Source organism: Peromyscus californicus, unplaced genomic scaffold, assembly GCF_007827085.1.
Source record: "Peromyscus californicus insignis strain IS unplaced genomic scaffold, ASM782708v3 Scaffold_4__1_contigs__length_199733344, whole genome shotgun sequence".
Lineage (NCBI taxonomy): Eukaryota > Metazoa > Chordata > Mammalia > Rodentia > Cricetidae > Peromyscus > Peromyscus californicus.
Window position 1 is genome coordinate 10,173,466 of NW_026294562.1, and position 14,425 is coordinate 10,187,890.

Sequence of the window (14,425 nt, forward strand, 5' to 3'; positions counted from 1 at the left end):
ATCCTTCAGGACAAACGTGGGTTGCTCAAATGTTCTTGGACATGTGATCTCCCACTAGAGAGTGGTCATTTGTCAGAGGCTACACCGTCTCTTCTCTTAGCTCCATGGTTTAGGGTGGGGTCTAGGTGTCCAGCTCCTCGTTCTATGCTATGATCCTGTCTGGTTTGGCTTATACAGGTTTTGTGTATGCTGTCACTGCTGCTGTTAGTGTGTTTTTGCCCTGCTGTGTCTGGAAGAAAATGTTTCCTGAACTTTCAGGAGGAGTGCCCATTTACTTTGACCTAACTAATTATTTCATAAGAATATCTTTCGCAGTCCATCCCCTTGCCCCCTTTTCCTCTCTCAAAACAAAAGCAGTGTGATTTTCTGTAAAGTACAGGCTCATTGAGTAGCTAGAGTTTTCCTGCCTGGCCTACAGTCAGGACAAATCTCTCTCACCTGCGAGTCCCACAGCCACTCAGACCCAACCAAGTAAACACAGAGACTTGTATTGGTTACAAACTGTATGGCCATGGCAGGCTTCTTGCTAACTGTTCTTACAGCTTAAATTAATCCATTTCTATAAATCTATGCCTTGCCACATGGCTCATGGCTTACCCGCACCTTCACATGCTGTTTGTCATCATGGCGGCTGGCAGTGTCTCTCTGACTCAGCCTTCCACTTCCCAGCTTTATTCTCCTCCTTGTCCCGCCTACACTTCCTGCCTAGCCAATGGCCAATCAGTGTTTTATTTATTGACTAATTAGCAACACATTTGCCATACAGAACATCCCACAGCATCATTGTTTTTCCCCACACTAAGTTTCTTGCCTTGCATATTATCTTGTATTATAAAAAACAATTTCACTCTGCATGTACTTGCTATTATTACTATTAAACCATGAATTTCTAGTGAACACTGATTTTATGACAAACCTGCATCCACATTTGTTAATGTGTGTTCACTTCATTCTCCACATTCAGCCAAGGTGGGGAAGTCACCACACATGTTAGAGAAGGTGACTTTATGAGCAAAGCAGTTAGAGCAGAAATGCAATACTGTCATAAATGAAAGACACACTTGCAATCAAAATCAGCAGGACTCAGACATTTAATACGTGGAGATTATTACTAGCTTGTTTTCTTCACAAAAAGTAGTGGATATTAAATATTGCAGTACAAAGGAATAGTTTTAGTTTGAACACATTTTAGAAAATGACAATTATAATTAGGAAACTTACATATTATATGATATATATGTGAGACAGACACTTCAAAGTGAAAGTTTCAAAGTTAAGTTTGAGTAACACTTTTATTTCTTGAAATTAAAATATAATTACATCATTTTATCCCTTTCCTCTGACTTTTGCTCTCTCTCAAATTAATGGTATATATATTATATATATATATATACCTGAATAAGGACAATGCTAATAGCTTTGCTAACATGGAAGAGGGGATCTCATAGGGCTTTAAACCTAGCCAAGAACTACAGGTAACTAAGGAATACTGAAAGTGAGAGAAACAATCTTCCCCAGGGAAGAGGCTCCTATTTGGTTATTCAATACCAAGTGGTCAGTTTTGAAACCATGTACATTCAAACAGCATTATATTGACAGAAACTAATTGAATACCAAATGAATATGTGCAGGATAAAGCAATAAAGAAAAAGTAAGGTGCCACAGTATAAGTGTGATCTTTTAGTCCTGTTCAGTTTTGTTTTTGAGACAGAGTTTCACTATGTATCTCAAGCTGGTTTTGAACTTACTATGTATTCCACAATGGCCTCAAGTTCATAACAATCCTTCTGCCTCAGTTTTCTGAGTGCTGGGACTTCAGATTTATACTAAGCTTGTTGATATTTCAGACAGCGAGAGAGAGAGAGAGAGAGAGAGAGACAGAGACAGAGAGAGACAGAGAGAGACAGAGAGAGACAGAGAGACAGAGAGACAGAGAGACAGAGAGACAGAGAGAGACAGAAAGACAGAGACAGAGAGAGAGACAGAGAGAGAGACAGACAGAGACACAGAGAGAGGAGAGAAAGAGAGAAAGAACAGAGAGATGTAGCATGAATCTTAAAAGTTCTTATTAATTAAATCAAACCTGAGCCAGGTATTGGGGTGAATGCTGGAAGGTCAGAGAAGCAGAACAAGCCACAGCTTCCTCACCTCACCAGTTCCTTTGCTGATCCTATTTCCTCAGACTGGAAGCCTCTGAGTCCTCATATCCAAATGGCTCTCAGCTGAACTGCTGCTCCAAAGCCTGAAAGCTTAACCAGCCAAATGCTTCTAGTTTCTGGTTCTCACACCTTATACACCTTTCTGCTTTCTACCATTACTCCCTGGGATTAAAGGCTCGCTTTCTGGGATTAAAGGCGTGAGTCACCATGCTTGGCTGTATCCTTGAACAGATGGATTTCTGCCTCTGGAATGCTAGGATTAAAGGCGTGTGCTACCACTGCCTATCCTCATGTTTAATATTGTGGCTGTTCTGTCTCTGACCCCAGATAAGTTTATTAGGGTGCACAATGTTTTGGGGAACACAATGCCACCACATTAAAGAGACAGTGTTGTGGGATATTTGTACACTGTGTGAAGATGTATTGCTGTGATTGGTGTAATAAAAAGGTGAATGGCCAATAGCTAGACAGGAGTGTGGTGGTACTGTGTTCCCCAAAATATTGTGGCTTATAATTGCACACTGACTTCTCAAATGCTTCCACAAATGGATTTTTCATACAAATTGTGTTTTTGCTACTCTCAGCCTAAACTATCTAAGTCTGCCCTGGACTCAAATCAAAATTTGAGCTTAGTCCAATTAAAGTGCTTATCACCTTGACAGGCTTAGGATAAATATATCACATAAAACAAGTGCTGTTTTAAGTATTTATAATTTCCTCCAACTATTATTTTAGTAAGTAAAATGTCCATAGCTAGCACTGTCCTTAATATCAGACAGACCCTTCAAGTCTAGGGCAAGTATCAGGAATGTGGGTGCTTGGAGATCATGGTGCTTGCATTGGTCTTTCCATGTGATGTTCTCTCATAACCCCACAGCAGTCCATGAACCGTCCCAAAACCAAGAGCCAGCATGGAGACATGTAGGGATTTGGTTGAGGTGTTCCAAAATGCAAAGTCCATTACTTGTCTGAGAAGGGAGAGGCAAGGATTGCAGTTCAGAGTCTGTAATTTCAAGACTGTCATCTATTTTGTCCTCCCAAGCTCAAAGTAGTATCTTACTTGCTAGCACAATTAATATTATGTGCAATTGAAAAGGACAAAGGATTCCCCTAACAGAAAATTTATTGACGAAGTTCAAATGTATTCTCACTCTCTTCTTGATGTTTTTTTAGTTTTAATTTATCTTCAATCTGGCTAGAACAGATAATTTTTAATTAGTCATTTATATTTTTTGAACAATGGTGATATCATAATTATATTTACTAAGGATCCAGGACTCAAGTTAAATAATACCATTACTATTGGTTTAAATATTTGGTTATTTTTATCTCTGCAATTAATTACACAGCAGTTCTACATTTCATAAGAAAATGTAACATCCTAAAATATCTTCTTGCTTTAGCAATTTGGTCATATCCTAGTATTGATGATCTTCTGTCAGGTACACTCCTGGCAGATACAGAAAGGAATGAATTGCTCCTAAAAAGACCATGGTCAGCACACAACACATCTACTGCACTCTGTGCCTTGTAGCTGTCTTATTCCTCAGAAAACAGCATCTTTTGGGTCCTCATAGGATGTGTCCTTACAGAAATTTGCAGGAGAAAATTTACTGTGACAAAATGGAGTCTCTGTGGGTAGAGCTGGCTTCATGCTGCCGCTGATACAAAGAATGTCTCTCTGATGCTACACAAAGATATCTTTCATTCTTGTCAGTACCTCTGATGGGGTTAGGACTCAGCATGATGGACTCACTCAGTAAGGTCTAGAGTCTTGAGCACTATGAGCTTCTCTGGACTTGTCATTACATTTGTCAGTGTATCCCCCAAATAGATAGGAAAGCACAAAGAACTGATACCTGAGTACTCATACCCTTGCTCCCCTCATATTCTGGGACTCTATTCTACATCCCCATTTTGTTAAAGCAACTTTGTATATTCCTCATTTGAGGTCATTTGTCCTGACAATATAAAATATTTTCTCAGCATAAGTAGCCTTCAGTGACTAGGGCTTGTCTCAGTGTTTAAGTTTACTCTGTCCTCTGCTAAGTTTCCATCTCTTTAAAGAACATGATTTTCAGCTTGCAGGTGATGAGAACAATAATATTCTCTCACAAAGAAAATCTGATTTTCAAATGTCACATTAAGTTTACTTTAGATAGTCAGCAGCTTTATTTTATAGGATACAGCAATGTAACTTCTACAATTTTACTTAAGTTAAAAGTGTCAGACTGAGGTGCTTTAAACAAAACTACCTTGAATTATATATTACCCAAAATTAAATACAGGCTAAAGATGAAACTAATGATCATCATGTACCTTAGAATATAGATTATATTTTCCAATTTTAAGTTCTGTACATAGTTCCTCTGTTGTTCCATTTCAAGATGACCCCACGGGGTATAATTGCAAATTGGTTTCTAGAAGCTTGAAAAGGATATGATGGAGACTGAACAAAACTTGAAATTAGAATGACACGGAACTTAATCATATGACCTGAGAGACTCATAATGTGCCTGTCTCCTGTCCAGTGAAGGTTACAGACAACAGATTTGATTACTGAGGCTGTATGTCTGATTCAAACTTTGATACAGTTCCATTGAAGAGTGTTCTTTGTTTAAGAGTGTGATAAACATCTTTCTTACAAATCTCTCTCTTGCCCTCTGTCTCTCTCTCTCTCTGTCTGTCACATACACGCATTTTGAAGATACACATAACATATTTATAAATACCAGATGACATCTTCAAATATGATATTTATGGTCTACATTTTTATGCCTGCTTCAATCATTTATATACCTAAAATGTAGATGGCTTTTTCTCTCAATTTTGTGCATTATAACTTTCTGTTTATCTCCAAAACACTGTAATGGAACACTGTGAATTTCATGGTAGGCATTTGATTTTGTGATGACCAATGATCCTTTGTTATTAAATATTGACCCCTGAATAGGAAAAGTAACCCATGTCTTGATCATCCTTTCCCTGGCCTTTTTTTCTCTCCAGTTTCTCTGTGAACTGCACAGTGTTTGCCCAGAATTTTGATCATTGTATACTACTTTCCTCAGCTATAAAAACCTTTTTTCCTTGCACTAGGTGTTCATGAGCCAATGTATCTTCCTTTTCTGTACCTGCCCTTTTTCTTGTGTCTCAATTGCTTTTTGAGACTTAAGAAAAGCCATCTTTAGACTAAAAGGGTCTCATTTCCATCTAAAGCCAGTGGTAGTGATAGGGAGGGAGTTGATGTCAAGTAAGGATACAGCAGGTACTGACCAACAAGAAGCTTCAAGATTTAACCCAGTTAAATCTTCCAATAACACAGGGCTTTTGTCTTTCTGTGATTGACTTATTTACTTAATGTAGTGAGCTCCAGTTCTGTTTATGATGCTTCAATTGGTAGAATTTCAGTTTTCATATCTATATAATACATTTGTATATGGCAACAAAAGAAGTGTATTTCAAAGAAATATAGAGTATAATTATCAGAACTTTACAAGAGCATGAAGGCATGTGGAGAAAGGATGGCTAACATGCAAAGGAGTGTTTTAGATAGGAGGAATGATATATGCTGTTTTAAAATACATATTAAAGTATGTGATATGCTTGAATAACATGTCATCTTGGAACCAATAATTTTTATAAAATGAATGCAAGATAATAAAAAATTAGATTATTATTGTTGACAACAGCCAATTTAATTTTCAAAATAGCTACAATGTAGGGTATTTAATGTTTTTTTGACATGAGTAACTGATGTAACTGAGGTGGTGTCAAATACTCTAATATAATCATTAAACATTGCATTCATGTATTGAAATACTAAATAGTATTCCATAAAACTATGCAAGTATAATTGAAAATAAATCAAAGTAAGTTTGTTGCTAACCATGCTAATCCTCAATGTATGTACTAGATGTTCATTAAATGATAAGTGAAGTTGACCCCTCAGCTTTACTTCAGATGGAGTTTTGTTTAAAGCATCTCCTTGGTACACAGCTTAGAGGATCCTCTGAAATGGTCCATTTGGTGCTTATCACTGTGGCAGTTCTGAGAAGTGTGGGGATCCTATTTCTACCTTTAATGGAATGTCAGGATTCAGAAAATCCTTTATGAAAGTGACTTATTTCCACATATTATACAATAAGAAATTAGACAAGGTCTCTACTCTTTTTTCAAATTACAAAATAATATTTATTATAGCAATAAAGACTGTGCACTATACAACATAAGATATAATAAAGTTAATATAAGGGAAAGTAAAATATGGTAAGTGAAAAAACAATTGTAATTAATATGGGAAAATCGAAGAACAAGAAAGTTTTGTAATAAATTATTCTTAAATATGGATAAATGGAAGGGGAAAGGGAACATTCAAAAGGAGTGAGCAGAGATCTGAGACATTATTCCTCAAGGCTCAAGTTCTAATCTGAAAGCATCACCTTGGATGCCTGCCTCTATTGGTTCATGGTGACAAGTTCAGTATCTTTTTTAGAAATTTCCTCATTTGTGGACAAAACCAGAAGATCCAAACAAATTCTGTCAAATTCAAAAAAAAAAAAAAAAACAAAAAAAACACTTTAGAAAAATAGTTTGTAGTGGAATAATAAATAAAATGAAGGACAAATGGAAGCTGAATGTAGTTCTGGGGACTCAAGTCTCTAGTTACTGAGGAAATCACAGACAAGAAGACAGCTTAGCCCATCCAGATGTTGCCTCAGTCATCACCATCCTACAGCAGTTGATTTTGTAGAGCACTGTGATGCTTAATAGCACCAGATGAGGAAGTTGCTCTGTTTTCACTTCTGTGGGACCTTCCTTCTGAGGAGGAGCAGATGGACTCTTCAATGTTTCTTCACTATCCTGAGGACAGGTCCATTCATGATGATAGCCACTGTTGTTATCACTAGCATCCTGAAGCTTTCTCCATGTTATTACAACTCTTTGGACTATCTCTATGAGTCCCCCCATTGTGAGGAGGAGCAGTTGGACTCATGGGCACTGCATCATTGTCTGTGGGGCATGCCCTCTCACTGGGACAGCTGCTGTCGTAATGTTCTTTGTCCTTCATTCACCAAAGTCACTTAAATTGTTTAGGGACCCTGAAACCTTCTATTTATCAGGGCAAGACATTGAGCTATCACCCTGAAGTAGTCATATCTTTTCCAAATATTTTCAGAGTGTTTTTAATAAGAAATTTTACAGGAGAAATCTTTTTGGAGACATCTCCAAAAAAGTTTCTACTTTTTAGAATATAACAATTCTAGTTGCCTTTTTTTTGTATTTTGAGAATATTAACACATACACACACACACACACACACACACACTCACTTGAACTGCGATTGATCAAGAGTAATAACACAATGCACAGTAAAGTTCTTCTAACTTATAATGTATGTTTTCTTCATTGATAGTCACTAAATTCATAGACATACTATGTGGCACATGTTCATATCCTTCATGTTATGGTCAGAAGGCCATAGTTGACTCATGAAATGTCACTCAGATAATTAGTCCAAAAATACTGCAACAATATCTGTTAATTGCAAGTTTCATGCTTTGCCAGTGAGCTCTGATGTACAGCAGACAGAGGAATCAACACCACACTCAGGACCTGGGAAAGAGTTAGTCCAGGGGGAAGGACTGCAGGGTCATCACATCTGAGTTTCTTGACCAGGAGAAGACTCATTCCTCTTGAGGGGATAGATAGGACTTCTCATTACCAGATGAATAGACAGGGTGCATACCACAGAGCAAATGTCACACATACTAGGGGAGACAGTACTCATGGTGGAAAAATAGCTTCAAGCCAACAGCAAGAATAAAGTAACTTATTAGCAATTTATATGTGCTCTGGCACTGTGGTGTTTTGAATAGGAATGATTCTCATACATTTGAGTGCTTAATCATCATCAGTGGTTGGCACTGTATGAAAAAGGTTAGACGCTTAGGAGTTAGTGTTGGAGGAATTGTCTCACTAAGAGTCCCACATCAAGCCCCAGTCTCTATGCCTCTCTGTCTGCTGTGAATCATACATTTTTGCTTTCAGCTACCTCTCCAGTACCTGCCTGCATGCCCCCATGCTCCCTGCCATGGTGATAATGGATTAAACTTCTGAAACTGTAAGCAGATCTAATTAAATGGGTGGTGGTGGTGCACCCCTTTAATCCCAGCACTTGGGAGGCAGAGCTAGGCAGATCTCTGTGTGTTCAAGGATACAGCCAGCATGGAGACACACGCCTTTAATCTCAATACCAACCATAGAAGACCTGGAGGTCTGTATAGATGGGCAGTGACGAGGAGGTCATGTGGTTGGGTTTACAACCAATGAGAAGGCAGAACAGAAAGTCTATATTAAGACAGATACACAAAATGTAGCTCTCTTGGCTGAAGAGGACAGCAGCAGCTGTGAAGCACAAGGTTTTTAGCTCTTAGCTCTGACCTCTTGAGCTTTCATCTCTGCATTGGCTCTGTGTTTCTTATTTAACAAGATGGTTACAAGTGTTGTTGGTATATAAAATTAATGGAAAAAAGTTAATTAAATTAAATTAAAAATTAAAAATGGATTTCCTTGGTTATTGTGTCTCTTCAAAGCAACAGAACAATGACTATGTAGACACTTATCAGATGTCTCTTGCTCAGTCAAGGATTTCACGATGACCAGTGCTACACTATTATAGACTTTCACTTTTTCCATTAAATAAGAAGCATACAAAAATGAGTCAATTAATATATTCTAAACTTTCAAAACCAGGCATAAATAGTAAGGATGGAAAACTGCTAATTTCTCAATGACCACGATCTTGAACTGGGAAGACAGGGCTCTGGAGGGATGCAGTTACTCAGTAGTATATTCTATGCTGCAGGTACACCCAGAGAAAATAGTTCAGACACAAGTGTATATGCACATATGTGGCGAGCCACAAGAATATATTATAGAGATTCAGCTATGTACTAAAGTATACTTTGACCTGCCAAGGGTCTGTCAAAAGACAAGCCATTTATTGTGAATATTTGGTGTTATTCAGCTTTTAGTATTTCAGCTGTCTTCTGCTATGAAATTCTTGCATGCCCAAATATTCCCAGACCATTTGGCACACATTCAGCTCCTCAGACCTGCTGAACTTCTAGGTAACTAACTCCCCCACTGAGCCTAGGAGACAGGCTACTGGGAGACACATAGCTTTGTTTCTTGTGCAAATGAAGCTCAGACCATCTCCTTGCCTTGAGGCCTAGTGGCTCTCCAGAGCAATGGACTGAGAACAAAAGAGGTTTTCACATATCAGGGTGGAAGATAGGGTGGAGCAACATTCCTTAGGAGGCAGAGAACAGCGGTCCAGGGGAAGAAGGAGCAGGCATTATCTGTAGAGAGACAGAACAGCATGACCAGGGAGAAGGGAAGAACACAGAGGTTATGTAGGTTATGTAAGGCAGAACTTTTGTAGAGTTCATTAGAACCAGGATTAGAGAGCAAGTGGAGAAGGAGGGTGTAGAAACAGAGGACAAAGATGAGGCTGGAAGCATAAGAGCTTAGTTATTAGCAGGACTATGAGAGGGACCCAGGCAGAACTGAAGCTATGTAGACAGAATTTCATCCCAGAGAAATAAAGCAGATGGACAAAAAGCTTGGTGTATCTAGATTTATTCCTGCCCTGAATGCCTGACAGAACTTTAACTGTGAAGATAGAATTTTGCCTTAGAGGAATAAAGTTAACAGACATAAGAGCATAGTGTGCATAGTTTTTTCCCACAGATATCCCATGCCAGACGTAGTGTTTTCTGGGCAATCCATACACATACTATTCACACACACACTAAGACCAGTATAAATGCTAACAAATCACTACTGAGAACAATCCTCACTTTTGTTGTAAAATTCAAATGATTTACTTTTCATATCATCTTATAATTTCATATTCACTGGAACAGTAACCACATAAAACTTTATTTTTCCACTTTACATTTGCTTTTTCTTGAATGTTTGCATTGTCCCAATTCTCCCTTTACTTTGGCTCTTCTCTGTTGACCCCACAGTCTCTTCTCTAAGGAGTATGCCCTGTTTGCTTTCTACATCTGATAGACACATGCTGGAAACTAAACAACTTCTTGACATATTCAAATGCTTAATTTCTCCCTAATGGAATGCTATGTGGTATATGTGTGACAATTTTTGTCATTATTTTTTAAAGCTAATTCATGTTCATTTCAGACCTATTCTTGGTTTACATAAACATTTAACATCATTTACATACTTTGATAAATAGATGGGTGTGTATGTGTGTATTAAAAGTAAAAGGGTAGAAATATAAGTGGTATAGTCACTATGGAAATCAGTTTAGAGGTCACTCAAAACGTAAACTTTATGGGTACAGCTTCTTACATTACTAGGAGATAGTCTCACAGCACTCTGGCTCTTACAATGAAATAAAGTTATTTCATATATGAATATTTTGGTACTGGGCTCTACAACTCTGCATTTTGATTGTGGTTTTCAGTAATACCTTCCCAGAGAAGAACATAATTTGTTAGCTAGTACTAAATGGTTAGCCATGAAATCATATTACAATTAACATTATAGAGATTGAGCTAATCATATTTAGCGATATATATGTATGTACGTACACATATATGCATGTAACAATAAAAATGTAATGTAAAAAGAGGCCATAGAGTGAAAAATAAATCAAGGAAAGGCATAAGGGAGGGTTGGGGGAAGAAAGGGAAGAGAGAAATGATATAATTATAAATTCAAAAAGAAAAGAAAATAGTAAAGAGAGGACTCCCATATGCTTCATCTGTACCTCTTGTCAGTATTAGCTAGAGGCATTACCATCAGTACATCCTTGAGCTAACTGCCTATCTGTATTTGTATCAGTACTATTCTCAAGAACTAGGGTGCAAAATCCACTTAGGTTTCCCACAAAAGATGAATGGATAAAAAATAGTATCACACACACACATGAATATGATATAATATTATTTATCCATAAAGAATTATGAAGTCATACCATCATACCATTTTTTAGGACAATGTAGATCACAATATCAAGCAAAGTAAGTCAAACTGTGAAATACATGTTTTCTCTCATGTGTAAAGCACATATTTTTTAAATTCGGCTTCTAATTTGTTGCCCCACTCCTAGATACAGCCACAATTTAATAATTTCTGAGTGTAATATTTTCATGGTTAATGCAAAAGTTTTACATGCTCCTGTGTATATCTTATTATTTTTCTATTCATGAACTATCTTTATTTTCTTCAATGTTATTAGTTCTTTTTTTCTATTTTGACATTGAACCAAAAGACAGAATCTTAATGAGATGAAATAAGGAAGACTTGTGCCCATATCCCAGTGCCCTTGTTTCCTCTGGTTTAATTTCCATGAAAATGTAACATTGCTCTAAAACCACAGATCAAGAAGCAGTCCCACAGACTGAGGCCACCAGAAACACAGAGCTCATGTGTCAGTCATTCAGTCTTCCATTGCAGGGTGAGATGCAGAGTGATATCCAGGATATTCTGCACAAACACAGAGCTCAGGCAAAATTAAACGGTGTCTGGGATGCTGCGACATGACTTGTACTCCTTCCCTCACCTCTGCCCACATCTGAGCAGCTTCATCTTGTATAATCAAACCTGGAATGTTACAACTGTCAAAATAAATGAGGTACAACATAAATTCCATTGTTTTATCCTGCAGCATAGGGACTGGATTTCTAAACCAATTATTCAAAAATGCAGCATTATTACCTTGTCTCCTTAGGGCAATGGTTGAAGGCTTACTATAAATCAATGCCCAAATTTCATCTAGAATCGGCCTGTGGCTGATTGGAGATGTTTGGAGGGCAAAGATATTTCTTATGGAGATTGGTGATGGCTCGATTTAGACGGACAGAAACATCTAAAGGCAGAAGATAACCAAAGAATATACATTTATGTCCGACAGGGAGCAAGCTGACAGAAGACATTCATCAACAGAAATAATCTTTTAAGAACGGAAATGCTTTAACTTAATTTATAAGTAAAATCTTTCATTGAGGCTCAAATTTCTTCAATACGGCTTCCGCGTAGAGGGTACAAAGACCAATATAACACCACCATGTTTTAACAAGAAACATACAAAGACATGTGAGAATAAAGAAGAGTGAGAAATTTGAAATACTGAGAAAATAGGAACTGCTGGTAAGTTGGAATGAACTATGTTGGCTTCTAAAAGTACTACATACAATAACATGATGGTTTATTTTATTTTTTTCATGTGTAGATGTGTATGTACACGTGTGAATTTGTCCTGTATGACTACATGTGTGTGCAAGTGTGCCCATGTGTATGTATGAAGTCCTGTAGGGAATGCTGATGTCCTCTTCTACCATGATCCACCTTGTTAATTTTGACATAGGCTGTCCAGCAGAACCTGGAACTCATGTTTTCAGCTATGCTAGTAGCAAGTTACCTCTAGTGATACTGCTGTCTCCACTTCTGCCATTGCTAGGTTTGGAGATGTGGATAGAATCCCACCTGGCTTTAACTTGGATGCTGGAGTCTGAATGAACTCTAGTATTCAGGCTTGCACAGCATGTGTTCATAATCCCTGAGACATCTCTCAAGCCCCTTAATATCATTCTTTTCTTCTTAAACTTTTTCAAAGGCATCACCAGACCACAGCTATATACTTTATAAATAGCAAGGACTGAACAAGGCATTCCACCATAGGTAATGGCCTCTAGAAAGCCAACTCATGCACCAAGGATAAAATCCTGATCCCACTGTTAGGGACCCCTCAAACAAACCAAACTATACAGCTGTCAGCCTTGATGTAGGGAGGAGGGGCTTGGTCCTGCTTCTACTGAATGCACCAGGACTTGCTGACTTCCTATGGGAGCCCCTACTCTTTTGGAAGAGGGGATGGGGGTGGATCATGGAGGGAAGGCTGGGGGAAAGCAGAGGAAGGATGAGAGGGGTATCTGTGGTTGATATGTAAAATGAATAGAAAAATTTCTTAAATAAAAAATAAAATAAAAACAAATAATAAGAACTTAGCATTTATTATAATGGGTATGGATTTTTAGTTTCTCAAAACCATTTTATTGTTGTTCAGTGATTTGGATCTGGAGATATTGCATAAAATAAGTAAGGTAGGAGGTTCAGATGGTGGAAAAATATCCACAGATTATGAACAGCATATTGAATCTAAGCTTTGAGTACCATTGTCTATTTTTTTCATTGTGTTATTATTATTAATTAAAATATAATTACATCATGTTCCTCTTCTCTCTCCTATCTCCAACAACTTACTATCACCCTCTGCTCTCTCTCAAATCTTGGCCTGTTTCTTTTAATGCTTTTGGTATGTATATAGCTACAACTTTCTGAGTTCATTTAGTACTGCTTCCAAATATTTGCTTTCAGGACTGACCACTTGGTATTGCTATTACATAATCAGCTAGGGGGTCATATTTGGGGAAGACTAATTTTCCTCCTCTCAACAGTCCTTATTTGTCTGAAGTTTTTTTTGTCTAGGAGTGGGAGTCCCTTGAGATTTCTCCCTTCCACATTAAGATGTCTATTGGTATTGACCTTGTTTGGGTCTTCTTTTCGCAGCCATATTGTTGAGGGATCATGGATGTAGCATCCCTTCCATTCCTAGAAGACATACTCTCCCAGCAGACTTACTAGTACTCTGGCTTTTAAAATCATTCTGCCTGCTCTTCCATAATTTTAATTGAGCATTAGATACAGGAGTTTAGTTGTAGATGTTTCCATTGGAGCAGAGAATACTTCAATCAGATGTTCTCTTTATTTTGACCACTTTTTATTTTTCTGTGATGGTCTCTTGATTCAAAGAGAAGCTTCTTTGATGATGTGCAAGAACTGCACTTATCTGTGAATATAAGGATAAGTGTTTAGAATGCAGTTAAGAGTTATGCTGGTTTGGTAAATAGCAACAGGCATCACACCTGGGAAGGACTATTGGTTGGTTTCTTTCTTTGGCCTCTTGCCCAGCACCATCTTGTACTATGAAAGCTAGTCTTCAGGGGAGGATGCTTTCAGGTCACGCCTGGCTCCAATCTTGGGACTCAAGTGCGTTGTATCTTTAGCAATGAGGACTTAGGTACAACTTCTTGGAGGCAAGTGAGGGAAACAGCAATAACCAGTATTGTTTTGAGAGCCTCATGGACTACCCTGATCAACAACTTGAAAAGATGTTTCTCATGCCTAATACTTGGGTTTTGCAAGATAATCTGTGACTCTTGAGAGAAGCATTG